Raw genomic sequence first — 12276 nt, forward strand, 5'->3', positions numbered from 1 at the left:
CAGTTGAAATTAAAACATTTTGGTAATAAATGTAAGACTGTGAATTAAAGTTTCATTTGAACATGATCACAGCACGGTGTTTTTGTTAGTATGATTATAATGTTGTGAGAGAGAAGGAAAAAACCCTGTATTAGTTTGGACCTATTTTTCTTCAAATAAACTGACTCCCACCTGTTGGATTGGGATCCTTTAAAAGACACCTGTGCCCTCCTCTCCTGCGTCAAAGGTAAGATTGCACCCTGCCACACACACTTAGGTAGGAGCACACTCCATTTACTGATATCAAAATCCTTCGGGATCGCTTAAACAGATTAAAAAAGAGTTGTCTGAATTGAAACAGCAGTTAATTGAACCTGGTTCTTCGGGGGGGTTAGGAAGAGGTGAGATCTTGCTGACGTTGGTGGATCTGAGCCAAGCAGCAAACTTACATAGACTCAATAATCTTCGGAAAGGTCAATTAGGAGGTCAGAGTAATTTACCGGAATAAATTATCAGGACCTCTCAAAACTCTAAACATGGCGCCCAACGTGGGGCTCTGTGAAAAATAATACTTTTACAGAGTCAAAATACAAGAACCAAAACGACCTAGTGAAAAAAGTCGAGGAATACAAATCAGCGAAATACAGGCTGAAAGTCTTGTTAAAATACCTACCCCAAATCCTAGAATATATATAATTAAACCTGAAAGTGTAGTAATTTAAGTTAATACTATTGCACCGGACTGAGGGTTATATTATATCGGATATAGCTGTCTGATTAAAGAAGCTAAAGAAGGTTCATTTTCCCCTAGTCAAATTGAGAAGCCTGTGGTCCCTTTAACACAGGTTTAGGTGGCTAAAGTGAAGTCAGCCGTAGGAGCACTGCTCAGTACTTGTCCAATTACTTTGAAACTTATAGGTAGGACTTGACCAAGAGCTGCGGTTTGAACTTTTGCGTTAAAACATAACGTGGGGAAGAGTTAATAGGAGATTTAATAAAGATAAACATAGGTCTAAAGGTACCTATGCTGTTTAAAAAATTCGAAGCTCAGTACATAACACTCTTAGCTGAGGTACCCACATGTACTAACTGAATCCAGAAAGAGAACTTAGAACCAAGTGACGGTATAGTCGGACTGATCACCCGTCGAGAGTAAAGCCTAGGAACTTGCATGTGTATAAAAGAGTGAACTTGAAGCCTTTAATACATTTTTGTGTTGTTTTTTAAAACAAACAAACAAAGATAAATGGCGGACGAGGTTAGAACGCAGTTTTTAATGACTCGGAGCCAACCACACAGGGGGGATACACAGAAGCAAAATCCGGAGCTTCTGCCCGCCCTGGTCAGCTTAGCCCAGACCCACGGGCGTACCGCGACCAAAATACTTTCCTGTCAGACTACCGTTTGACAGAGAGCAACAAGCAGGTGGTATAATGTTTGAGACCCTATCTCCACCATACAGGGATAAAAGCTAAAAAATTGCCATTTAGGAGTATCCCATCTACTACTCCTAGAAAAAAAAGAAAACACATTGTTAGACATGATATTCAGAGAAAAGGAATGTTGAAAATAATAATGTCAAATATTGAAAATCTTAAACTGGATCAACAAACCATGTTAGTGAACCCTGCTAATAGGAAGCTAAAACATGCAGGAGAAATAGCAGCAGCTCTGGAAAAGAGAATAGGTCCTAGCATGCAAGCACAGTGTGATAATATGATAAGGACTATTAAACTGTCAGAAGGCAATGTGGTGATCAGATGACCCACAAATACCGGTTGTTTTGAATGTACTTTTAAGAAAAAAAAACCTATGTGGGAACTATCAGCAGATATCAAGTCCCAAAAATATCTTCAAAACTAATATGAGAAAGTTTTGGCGAAGCTAAAGCTCAAATACTTTACCAAAATCAACTAAACTATTTGCTTTTGACCCCTTTTTGGGAATGGGATTTTCCGTTACACAACGGAAAACTCAATTCAAGCCTTAAAGAACGCTTTAAAGACAAGTCAATGAGAGTTAAATGTGGTGCTATTTTTCTCATGAAGGAGAATGCACTTTTGGAAAAAAGGTTTCCTCTTTTCTCTGCTCCCGAGGTGCTGCAGAAAACACGCAGCACACAGGGTCAAAGACAGGCGTGATCTCTGGAGGGGAAGAAAATTTGAGCAGACCACGAAAGACTATTATAAGTTTTATGGCCTCAGCACAGAGGAAGATCTGGAGATTTTAAGGAACTCTACCAGGCTACCCACCCCCACCCCAGCACAAGGGAAATAGTGTTCCTCTCACCAATGAATAAATCAACTCTTAACCAAGTCGGATCTAAAATAGACATAGCTCCAGTTGTTAAGAAAAGAGGGAGATTCAAAAAATTATCTTAACACCAGAACAATAATATCAAATATCAAAAACCAAAATAATATGTTGAGACCCATTCTCAGAAACTAACAATGTGGAGATAAGGAACCAGGGTGATAGAAAATCTGTGTTATTCATGTCTATGACTTGATCAGGAACAGAGGGAAAATTATCACCTGAAGAGAAGCATCTTGCACTTGCATTCAGATTTTATCCAGCCCTGAGGGAAATGTCTCAAGGTACCAAAATGTGCATATACACTCTTTATTTTTCAATATCTGAAGCTACTAAACAAACTGTTCAGGGAGCAAAAACAATGATGAGTAGATGAAGAAAATGGAAGATGATAATGTCTGATCCAGATGTGGGGTGCAGAGGACCTCAGGAAGTAAGCCACAAAGGAAAATAATGACACCTTTACAGAAAACCGCTACTCCACAGATAACACTGTTTACAGATGGGAGTTTGCGAAAAGGTGACCAAGCAGCCACTTGGGCCTTTATAATGAAAACTAATTCAGGTGAAGTACTTTGCAAGCAAAAGGGTGCAATACCAGGTACAGCCTGCTGAGGAAAAGGCCATTTGTTGAGGGACTTCCTTTTGCTAAAAAAAAAAAAAAAAAAGGAAAAATAGCACACATCCGTATTATTACTGATAGTGATTATTATTAAAAAGCGGGTAAAGAAGAGCTTAATAATTGGGAACAAAGGCAGTTCAAAAATGTGAAAGGTGAAACGCTGACACATGCCCATCTATTGAGGGTCTTATTGCAGAGTTAAAGGCAGGCATGTAGAATGGAATCATGTCCGTAGCCATACAGATAAGATATAATTTAACTATCAGGGTAATAGAGAAGTTTTACCTTGCTTAAAGCACGGGACGAGTTAACCACCTGACTGCCATATTCCCTAGAATATGGAAAAAGGGTGGAAGCATTCACGTACCACCTGAAGAAGCTCCTCAGGTTGTGCGTGAATTACACAGCAGTTTAGGCCATGTGGGCCTATTTCAGATGAGGAAATATTGTCTCCACAATAAAATCCTCTTACCAAAACTGCGATTGCACCTACAACACACATGGTCAACATGTCTTCAATGTGTAGAGGTGGATGGGTTTAAGAAAGTTCATCCTGAGCATCTTAAAATAATAGAGGAAGGACCACTAACCATTTTTAGTGCTGACATAAGCAGGTCCTTTTCTGACCCGCACTCCCAGTGGGAATAAGTATTTCCTTGTGACCTTTGATAAATGGAGGGAGTCATAAACATGTTTATCCTCTGACCAGAGCAACTGGAACACAGTGTCTGCTAAAATGGCGGAACATATAAGTATTTTTCCTAAAAACTGAGGAAATAGGAATGGATAATGTCACTCACTTTAAAAATGAGAAAGTTTTTGTCACCCTTGCAGGATAAAGGAATCACACCTATCTGGTCTTTACCATAGAAGTTATCAGGCGTTAGAGCAGCCAAAGAGTGGAGTATAAAAAACTGTAAAACAAATTGGGACATTCCAATCAATTTGACAAGGCTGAATATATTCCTATAAGTATGGAAAAGCTACCTATAGGGCAAAGGTCAGGTCATATCTAACTATCACACCTTTTCCGTTTAAATTCAGAAATCGTGTATGGGTGACCAGAAAGGGGCAAAGTCCAGAGAAGGGTTAGCTTAAAACTAAATCAGAAGGTTTGGATACAGTGAAGTCAATTTCTGGGAAAGTAGTTTCACTCCAGAGGAGGGGACCGGTTCACCCAAGCCAACTGAGTTTAGAATCCAGATAGGAATATGACTGCGGCCTACCCATCCACTGTTGATGCTATCAGTCTCACATCACATGACATGTTTTGCACACACACGTGGCAGTTAATGTGTTTTCTTCCACAGGAGAGGATGGCTTTTTGTGGGATCTTCCCGCAATAAGTTAGAATTTGTCTTGGTAAAATTCTGTGCCAAGGGATATTTTATAGAGCAAAAGAGGGAATTTAAATCTGAGTAACAAGCAATGGCTCCAATGCAAAGGATTTAGCAGTAGAACTGTTAGAATCTATAGTGAATTATGCAGAAAGATGGCAAGACGAAACTCTGTCTATTAGCATATGGATCATTAGAGCTTGGATGGAGAATACCTCAGTATCAAAGAGGAAATGGAAAATGACCTTTATATTATTTTTCTCATTGTTTTTTAACTTTACACTATTAGTTTTCTTTTCAGTTATTTTTAATTGATATACGCTTACACCCTAAAAAGAGTATTCATTTAAATTTGATTTTTTGAGCACATCTCTCCTTCTTTTTGCTGGTTCTCACACAGCATGAAGGTGTAGGGCTGTCAGGTCGTTAAACTGATAAGAGTAAATTATGGCCCAGTGCTTTCTGCCATTAGAGGCCAACTGAGTAAGAGGAGAAACAATCACCTTGCTGTGTATAGAAATTACAGAGCAATATGGAATACACGACCCTCTTGGGAAAACCCTTGGGGAAGTTTTTATTTTAACTGAAACAACTTTTTATGGATCAGAGAAATGATTTAAACTTGAGTTTAGCTATATTGTTGAGATTAATACCTCAGCAATCTACCAAGAGGATTTGAACCTGCCTAGCGGGGAAACTTCAGTCACAGTGCCTCAAGTGAAGCCAAGTAGGCTACTGGACCCAGGAAACCTGTGCAGAAGGACCGGAAGGGGCAAGCGGTGAAAAGGAGGAGACTCGTAAGAGAAAAGAGCGATCTGATTCAGAGGTCTCCCCGGGTGCCCAAGCCAAAAAGATGTCCTTGCTGTCAATAGACATTCCAGAGGAACATGGAGTACCAGACCCCTTGGAAGGATTCCTGGGGGAAATTGTTTCAATTGAAACAATTATTAATGGATCAGCGGCTGAGTCACCTATGACCCCGCCAGAGAAGGAGGATGATTCTTCCAGCTCTGTGGGACAGGCTGCATCTCTACCCGCTGAGCCACTCAGATCGCAGTGGATTTCCCAGAAAAGGATGACGACTACCTGATAACTGCATGGTCAGATATCAGACGCCAGGTAGCAGCAACCCTACCTACCCCCTGCCACTGGTCCACTTCACCATCTCCAACCCGGTGACTTCGTGCTGGTCAAGGACTTCCGGAGAAAGAGCTGGAAATCCAACCGTTGGCAAGGTCCCTACCAGGTGCTCCTCATCACCCAGACAGCGGTCAAGGTCACCGAGAGAGCCACGTGGGTCCACGCCAGCCACTGCAAGGTCGTAGTCACAGGCCAGGAGAGACGGTAGAAACAAACGACAACAAGTGATGTGTCCTAGTCACCAACGAAAGACGACAACAAGTACCACCAGCACCACACTGGCACCACATACACTTAATCTCACACTGCACACACAGGATGTCATGAGCGAGTGCCAGCTAAGCTGTTTCATATGCCTCTGGTTCCTCGTTTGTGCTATCATTGTGTGGGGACTCATTGACCTTGTCACAAAGTCATGAGCGATTATTGACGAGGTCTAAAAAATCCATAACAACTGTCGACCGAGTTATCTGGTTTTCGTTTGGAGATGTCGTCCAGCGAAAAACTGCAACCCCTCCATGGTCAGGGTCAAGGATATACATCAGATAGCAACATGGATTTAGGAGTCTACAACAGATGGGCCCCTCGCCCAAGGACATTCCTGTACGGTACTATGTTTTCGGTGTTTTTTCACACCAGGTTCATCAAAGGGTCGTCCTGATTACACATACTGAAGAACTTTTCATGATATTGATGCGTGGAGTTTTACGGATGTAATATGTATGTGTTTTTACGATTTCATCTGTTGCCAGTTTGATAAACTTTGCGTTTGAAAAGAGGGTGTTGAGATCTTCATATGAAGTGAATACTTAAAACGAAAGTTAATTGAGATCATAGTATGAAGTGAATACTTATAAAACTAAAGTTAATTATAAATCATACATGATCAATCATATTCTTGTATAAACCCATAATGAGAATGCTTCTTGACGGTTTTTGAATATGTATCTATGCTTACAATTTTTTCTGTTGCTATTTTGATAACTTTGCGTTTTGAAAAGAGGGTGTTGTGAGTTTTCATAGTATGTTTAATACTTAAAAACGAAAGTTAGTTATAATCAAATATAATCAATTATATTCTTGTATAACCCACAATGAAAATGCTTCATATTTTAGATTTTCTATAGTTACAGTATAAACAAAACAAAGTGGGTTGTTTAGGTTGAGTTTTCTTCCTCTCCTCTGGCAGCAGTCCAGAGAGAGGGGGGGGGGGGGGCTTCACACTAAGGAGACACATTAAGAGGCCAAAGAGAGTTCATGTCCTTTTCACCCTAACATGAGAGGAGGAGTTTTGTTTTTTTGGGTTTTCGATCCAGTTTTTTAGCATAAAGAGACTGGTTTTTTGAGAGAGCGCGAGAGAGGGGGGGTGACCCCTGGTAGACTCTCTCCGGGTAGGCTGTGTGCTTCAGAGCTGGGTAACTAGCTCTCGGTATTTGGTTCTGTCAGACGGGGTAAATATCTCTCGATTTTCTTGGTTGTTGGCTGAGTGGAATGATTTGATGAAAGATGTGTTTGGGAATATTATAACCGCAACCTGTAAGGACCTTCCTTCTGTAGATGAAACTTCTGTGTAGCTATGCAGTGGGAGTCACCGACTCAGGAAGGAGACACGGGAAGAGCAGTAGCTTTGATGTCAAACACATGATGGTTTATTTGGAGTTAACGGCCGGAGGATTCACATCACAAGTCCAAGAGTCAGAGGTTCTGACTTCACGGTAGAGTTGCCACGTCAATTCTGGAGAGCCTCTCTCTTGCCAGCCCATCTAACTGGTTTCGCAGAGAGTAAACAACATATTTGAGGAGATAGCCTAAACAGTGTGGGAACACAGAGCTACTTGCCTCGGACACTTATGACCTCGAAGATTTTACCTTGGAGTCCACAAATACAGAGAAGGAAGTGTCCCAGTGTACCCACAACACAGACCATCTGTATCCCAGTATTGACCGGTCACAGAATGGGAACAATAACATTATTGGCTAAGCCGCCTGTGTCCTTAAAGAAGGTAAACAGACATCGAGGTTTGTCCTGTATGTTACAAATTGGCATGATAATTGATGATGATAATTATTTCCACAACAGTCCTCTCTTTTTATCATTTATGATAACCTAAAAACATTAGTCTAATAATAATTTGGTCAATAATTAACTCAATAGGCGTCTCCAGGTTCGAGTGTGGTCTCACCTTACATCAATTATATCACAAAGTGGAATAAGATTGAAACATTCAATCACAATGATTGATACAGCCAATCATAATAGGAAAAATCATCTCTCATCAGTGTTTGATCATCTTTTGTCAAAAGCATAATAATGAACACACATAAAACACAGGTGCACAATGGCTAAATATTTGTTTTTAAACTAATATATTTGATCATTTACCATTAGTTAATTTCATTCATCAAACTATAAAACAAAACCAGCTTGCCGCTTTAAAGATTTACTTCAAGGCAATCACTAGTCAAAAGCATTTTAAAACTCAGGATCGTAAGAGATCCAGCTAAAAATGTACAGTTTTAGTATAGAATTCACAATGGTGATTTGATCAATCTGTAATCTGCAAAAGTGCAGTGTCCTCAATTTTAGGATTACTTTTACGTTTACTTAAATACGCTTTAGTCAAGAGTAAGGCACTTAGTGAAATCAATACATTCATTTTAGTCAAGTACATTGTTCAAAATCTGAAAAGGAAAAGTTAGGCAAATATTCAAAGACTTTTGTAAAAACCTGGAAAGGAAGGATTAAACATTTTTAAACCTTGAATTATTACATTTGTAAATGCTACCACTGATCTGTACCAAATTAAGTCTATCAAGTATTCCTATTAGCTAGATTATTCTACATAATTGTTATATGAAATATTATAAATATTTGTTTTGGGCCAAAACTGAAATTAATCCAGTACTTGAAACATCATTGTAGGTCTTTCTATGCATGGATAATACATTAAAGAGTAGTGTTGTTAAGCCTGATTGCTGGATTCAAATCCACTAGAGTGCATGTACCTATCCAGAGGGGAGCCAGAACTTGATAGAGCTTGTCGCCGCACAACCAAACGTAATCTTGTGGCGAGCTAAACCCCACATCACTGGGCCAGGCCAGTTGTATTGCTCACGGTTGCATTGTCCCAGGCGAGCCGTCATCACGAGGTGGGAATGCTCCATGGGGTGTGTGTGTGTATTCCTTCGGTCGATTTTGTGACACGGACAGTCAGACTCCGCACACTGATAACACAAACGAGGAACCAGAGGGCATATGGAACCGCTCAGCTGGCACTCGCTCGTGATACCTTGTGTGTAGTGTGTTTTGGTGTATGTAGTGCAAGTGTGGTGCAAGTTGGTGATTAGGACACATCACTTGTTGTCATCTACTTTTGTTGGTGATTAGGACACGTCACTTGTTGTCATCTACTTTTGTTGGTGACTAGGACCTTGCAGTGGCTGGCGTGGACCCACGTAGCTCTCTCTCTGACCCTTGGCCTTCAGAGCTGTCCTACTGTAGTTATTGGGTTAACACTTGATAGGGATGTTTTCCTGAGTGCAGACAACTCAAGGTAATGGATTAGCACATTATCATTTAAATACAAAAATAGGATAGGCCCCTCAGAATTATTTGGGAGCCTTCCTGAGACATGCACATGCATAAATGTAAGGTTTGTGTTAGTCATTTAACATGCAAGAATCATAAACTCATCAGTCCAAAGCAGAGAAATGTTATTGTAATTTAAAGGTGAGCTAGTCCCTGCGGATATCACCCCTTCTCAATGATTCTAAATGTTATATTAATTCACCATTTACCGTTCGATAAAAGATTAGTTTAACAGAAATATGTTCCTCTTCCATAAAACAGGTTTGAGAAATAAATGTTCCAATATAAAATCAATTACTCAATATAATTGACTCTCCCCTCCCTTTTCTTACATATGTCTCATATGAAATAATAACTTAGGAGTCTATTTAAGCATGGTGTAGTTTATAATCTATTAATCGAGAAGACTCAGTATCACCTGTGTGCAGCTTACAAAAAAACAAACAATTGTGAGAAACATATATTATGCAGGAACTGTATACCTTTGTTGAAAAACAAAGCATATCTGATTTGGGAGGAAAAGCTTCATCCCCTTAACATCTGAGTCACTACTGATGGCATAGCATAAATGATAGTGAGTGTCTGAGGGTGTTTTTACTGAGAAATGTCAAACACATTCAAAACCTTACATTTGAAAACAGGTTTGCATTCCTCCACTTAAAATGACGTTATCATTGGAAACAATCAAAGCTAATTGTTTTGATGTAGAATCTATCAATTGAATCGTTAGAGCAGAACAGAATGGTCGTATTGTAGCCTGAGTACCGTGCAGCCTTCAGTTTCACCAGGTGGAAACATTGTCCATATAATGGGAATACATGTAGAACTAGACATTTAAGAGGCCCCTGACATTTAGGCCTATTTTAAAAAATAGTAGGGGCTTTTAACAGCTTGCCAACCTACAGGCATCCTCTGCATAGCAGTATGAATAGCCTTAAAAAAAAACAACCCACTCTGCGGTAACGAGAGTCATATTTCTGAACCAAATGCCCTAAGTTAAGCCGTTAGTCCCATCTGACTGACCCAAGGGTTGGTGCTGGTGTGACCGGGAGGCTTCCAGGTGTTCAGATGTCAAGCTTTCAGTTCATGGCTTGGTGGGGGGAGTGGCCCACGTTAGACAGTATTGTTCAGTTTGAGGAGCGGCATTGTCTCTGGAAGCAGGTAATGGTGTCCATTCTCAGACCAGACCATTAATGTCATTTCATGTAGAGCAGCCATAGCATCTCTGTGACTGCACTCAGCCGGACTGTCAGAACTGGGTGATTCTTAGTGAAGCCGTCCAAGGCCATAGACAGAATGGAACCACGTACCAACAAAAGGGACACAAGGTCATCAATGTCTCTCTTTACCATTGGCCTAATTGCACAACAAATTAGTGGGATAAATGTGGAGCACTAGTCCATCATCATGTGAAATGTTGAGTTCATCTAAATAATTCCTTATGGGTTGAAATCAAATTAACATTAGAACTAAAGTCAGTCATAATTGGACTTTGCACAGATCCGAATCTAAGCAATACACCATTTCCTCAGCTCTGTAATGAAAAGGATAACAAGATTAGGTACATCACAGGAGTGTTCCACACCCAAACATGCACACTTATCTTATTCTAGTAGAGATTAGAGGACAAGGTCTAATGTTGTGAACAAAATGATCAAGTCAAAGTTATTTTGTTTATTGTTATGTACCTAATTTAATTTAATAATTAATCTTGAATTACTAATAACTTTAAAGAAGGCAACAATTTACAATTTGGATGAAGTGATTACTCATCCAAAGTGTGTGTGTGTGTGTGTGTGTGTGTGTGTGTGTGTGTGTGTGTGTGTGTGTGTGTGTGTGTGTGTGTGTGTGTGTGTGTGCTTATCTGCCCAAGGTTTCAAACATTTGGGACAGCACAGCAGTGAGAATGTTATGAGAACCAATCTGTTGTTTATATTAAACTCGAAGGAAGCTAGACTGGAACATTTTAAATAAATCAAAACACTTGCACATTAATTAAATACATTTCACATTTAGCTCGAGCTGGGTTCAATACTTTTCTTTATGGTATTTAAAATTGGGCTCGAGTAGAACCCCTGGGTTTGGCTTGCAACACAAAGTGATACTGATCTCTGTAGGACTTGGAAGTGTCATGATTCAAAGTGCCTGTGAAAGAGAGGCCCTTGGAAAACAACACCTATTTTGTAACTGTAATTACTTATTTTAAAGAAATTGCAACATTATACTTTTAAAGAATTGCTCAATTAATTTAACACATTTATTATGCACACAATAAAAACTTCAACAAATATATTGATCCTGGCTTAACCAGCGACCTTTACTCTGTTGTTCATAAGCTCGGTTTCAGAAAACTTGTCAGTAGTTTAACAACTATTTTAATGTTAGTAATGTCTATAGAGACCAATTGGTTGATACTAGAAATATTTTCAAGCAGTTTAATAAAGAGTGTTAAACAATTTTTAAAACTGTAATTGAACTTCAACTTATATTAATTACCTGATTCCAGTGGCCAGTTGGAACAGAATAATTAACACAGTTTCCATTTTGCTGCAACAGCGCAAAAGGTTTCAACAACAATTAGTATTATGTCTGAGTTTAGTTCTGTCTTATCTGCTTTGTTTCGGAATGTGTTCAATACATTACGTTTTTATTCATTATTACTATACAATACATAGATTAAGAATAAATGAAACAAATAATACAACATTGACCTAAAACCAGATTTTGCAACCCTGATCTCCTCAGGCAAGTCTCTGAGGGTCTCGGGGCGCAGGACGGGCATAGGGTTTATACAAGGTCACAAACATATCTTAACATACCAGCAATACCATCTAAGAATGGATTCTTAAAGCAATATAATCTTATTTTCTTCTTACACCTAGCGCTCACCCTGAACAGTGTGCTTCTTGTTTACATGTTCCCCTGCACTCAGAGGCAGGACATAAAAACACTTTTTATTTTTCTCAGGTCATTTACTTTTGGTGAGATAATTAAAGTTTAGTTCATTTTACCCTGTCTATGGACTGATTCATTAGTTGTTACAAAACATACACAAGACGGCGGGACAAACCAATATAGACCCCCATACAAACAATCAGACAAACAAAACATGAACTCTTAATAAACACCAGCGCGACAGCAAAGCTCTTCAGCTCAATTTAGTCCGGATTTTAGAGATCTTAGAGGGGGTGGGGAATTATCTCCAGTGGGGCGTCTTCTCACGCCTCACCCTTGTATACAAGTGATTTATCGGTGCCTGAAAGCCGTCCAAGAACGATAACTAGCTTATCCTCTTG

Source organism: Gymnodraco acuticeps, unplaced genomic scaffold (genome assembly GCF_902827175.1).
Source record: "Gymnodraco acuticeps unplaced genomic scaffold, fGymAcu1.1, whole genome shotgun sequence".
NCBI lineage: Eukaryota > Metazoa > Chordata > Actinopteri > Perciformes > Bathydraconidae > Gymnodraco > Gymnodraco acuticeps.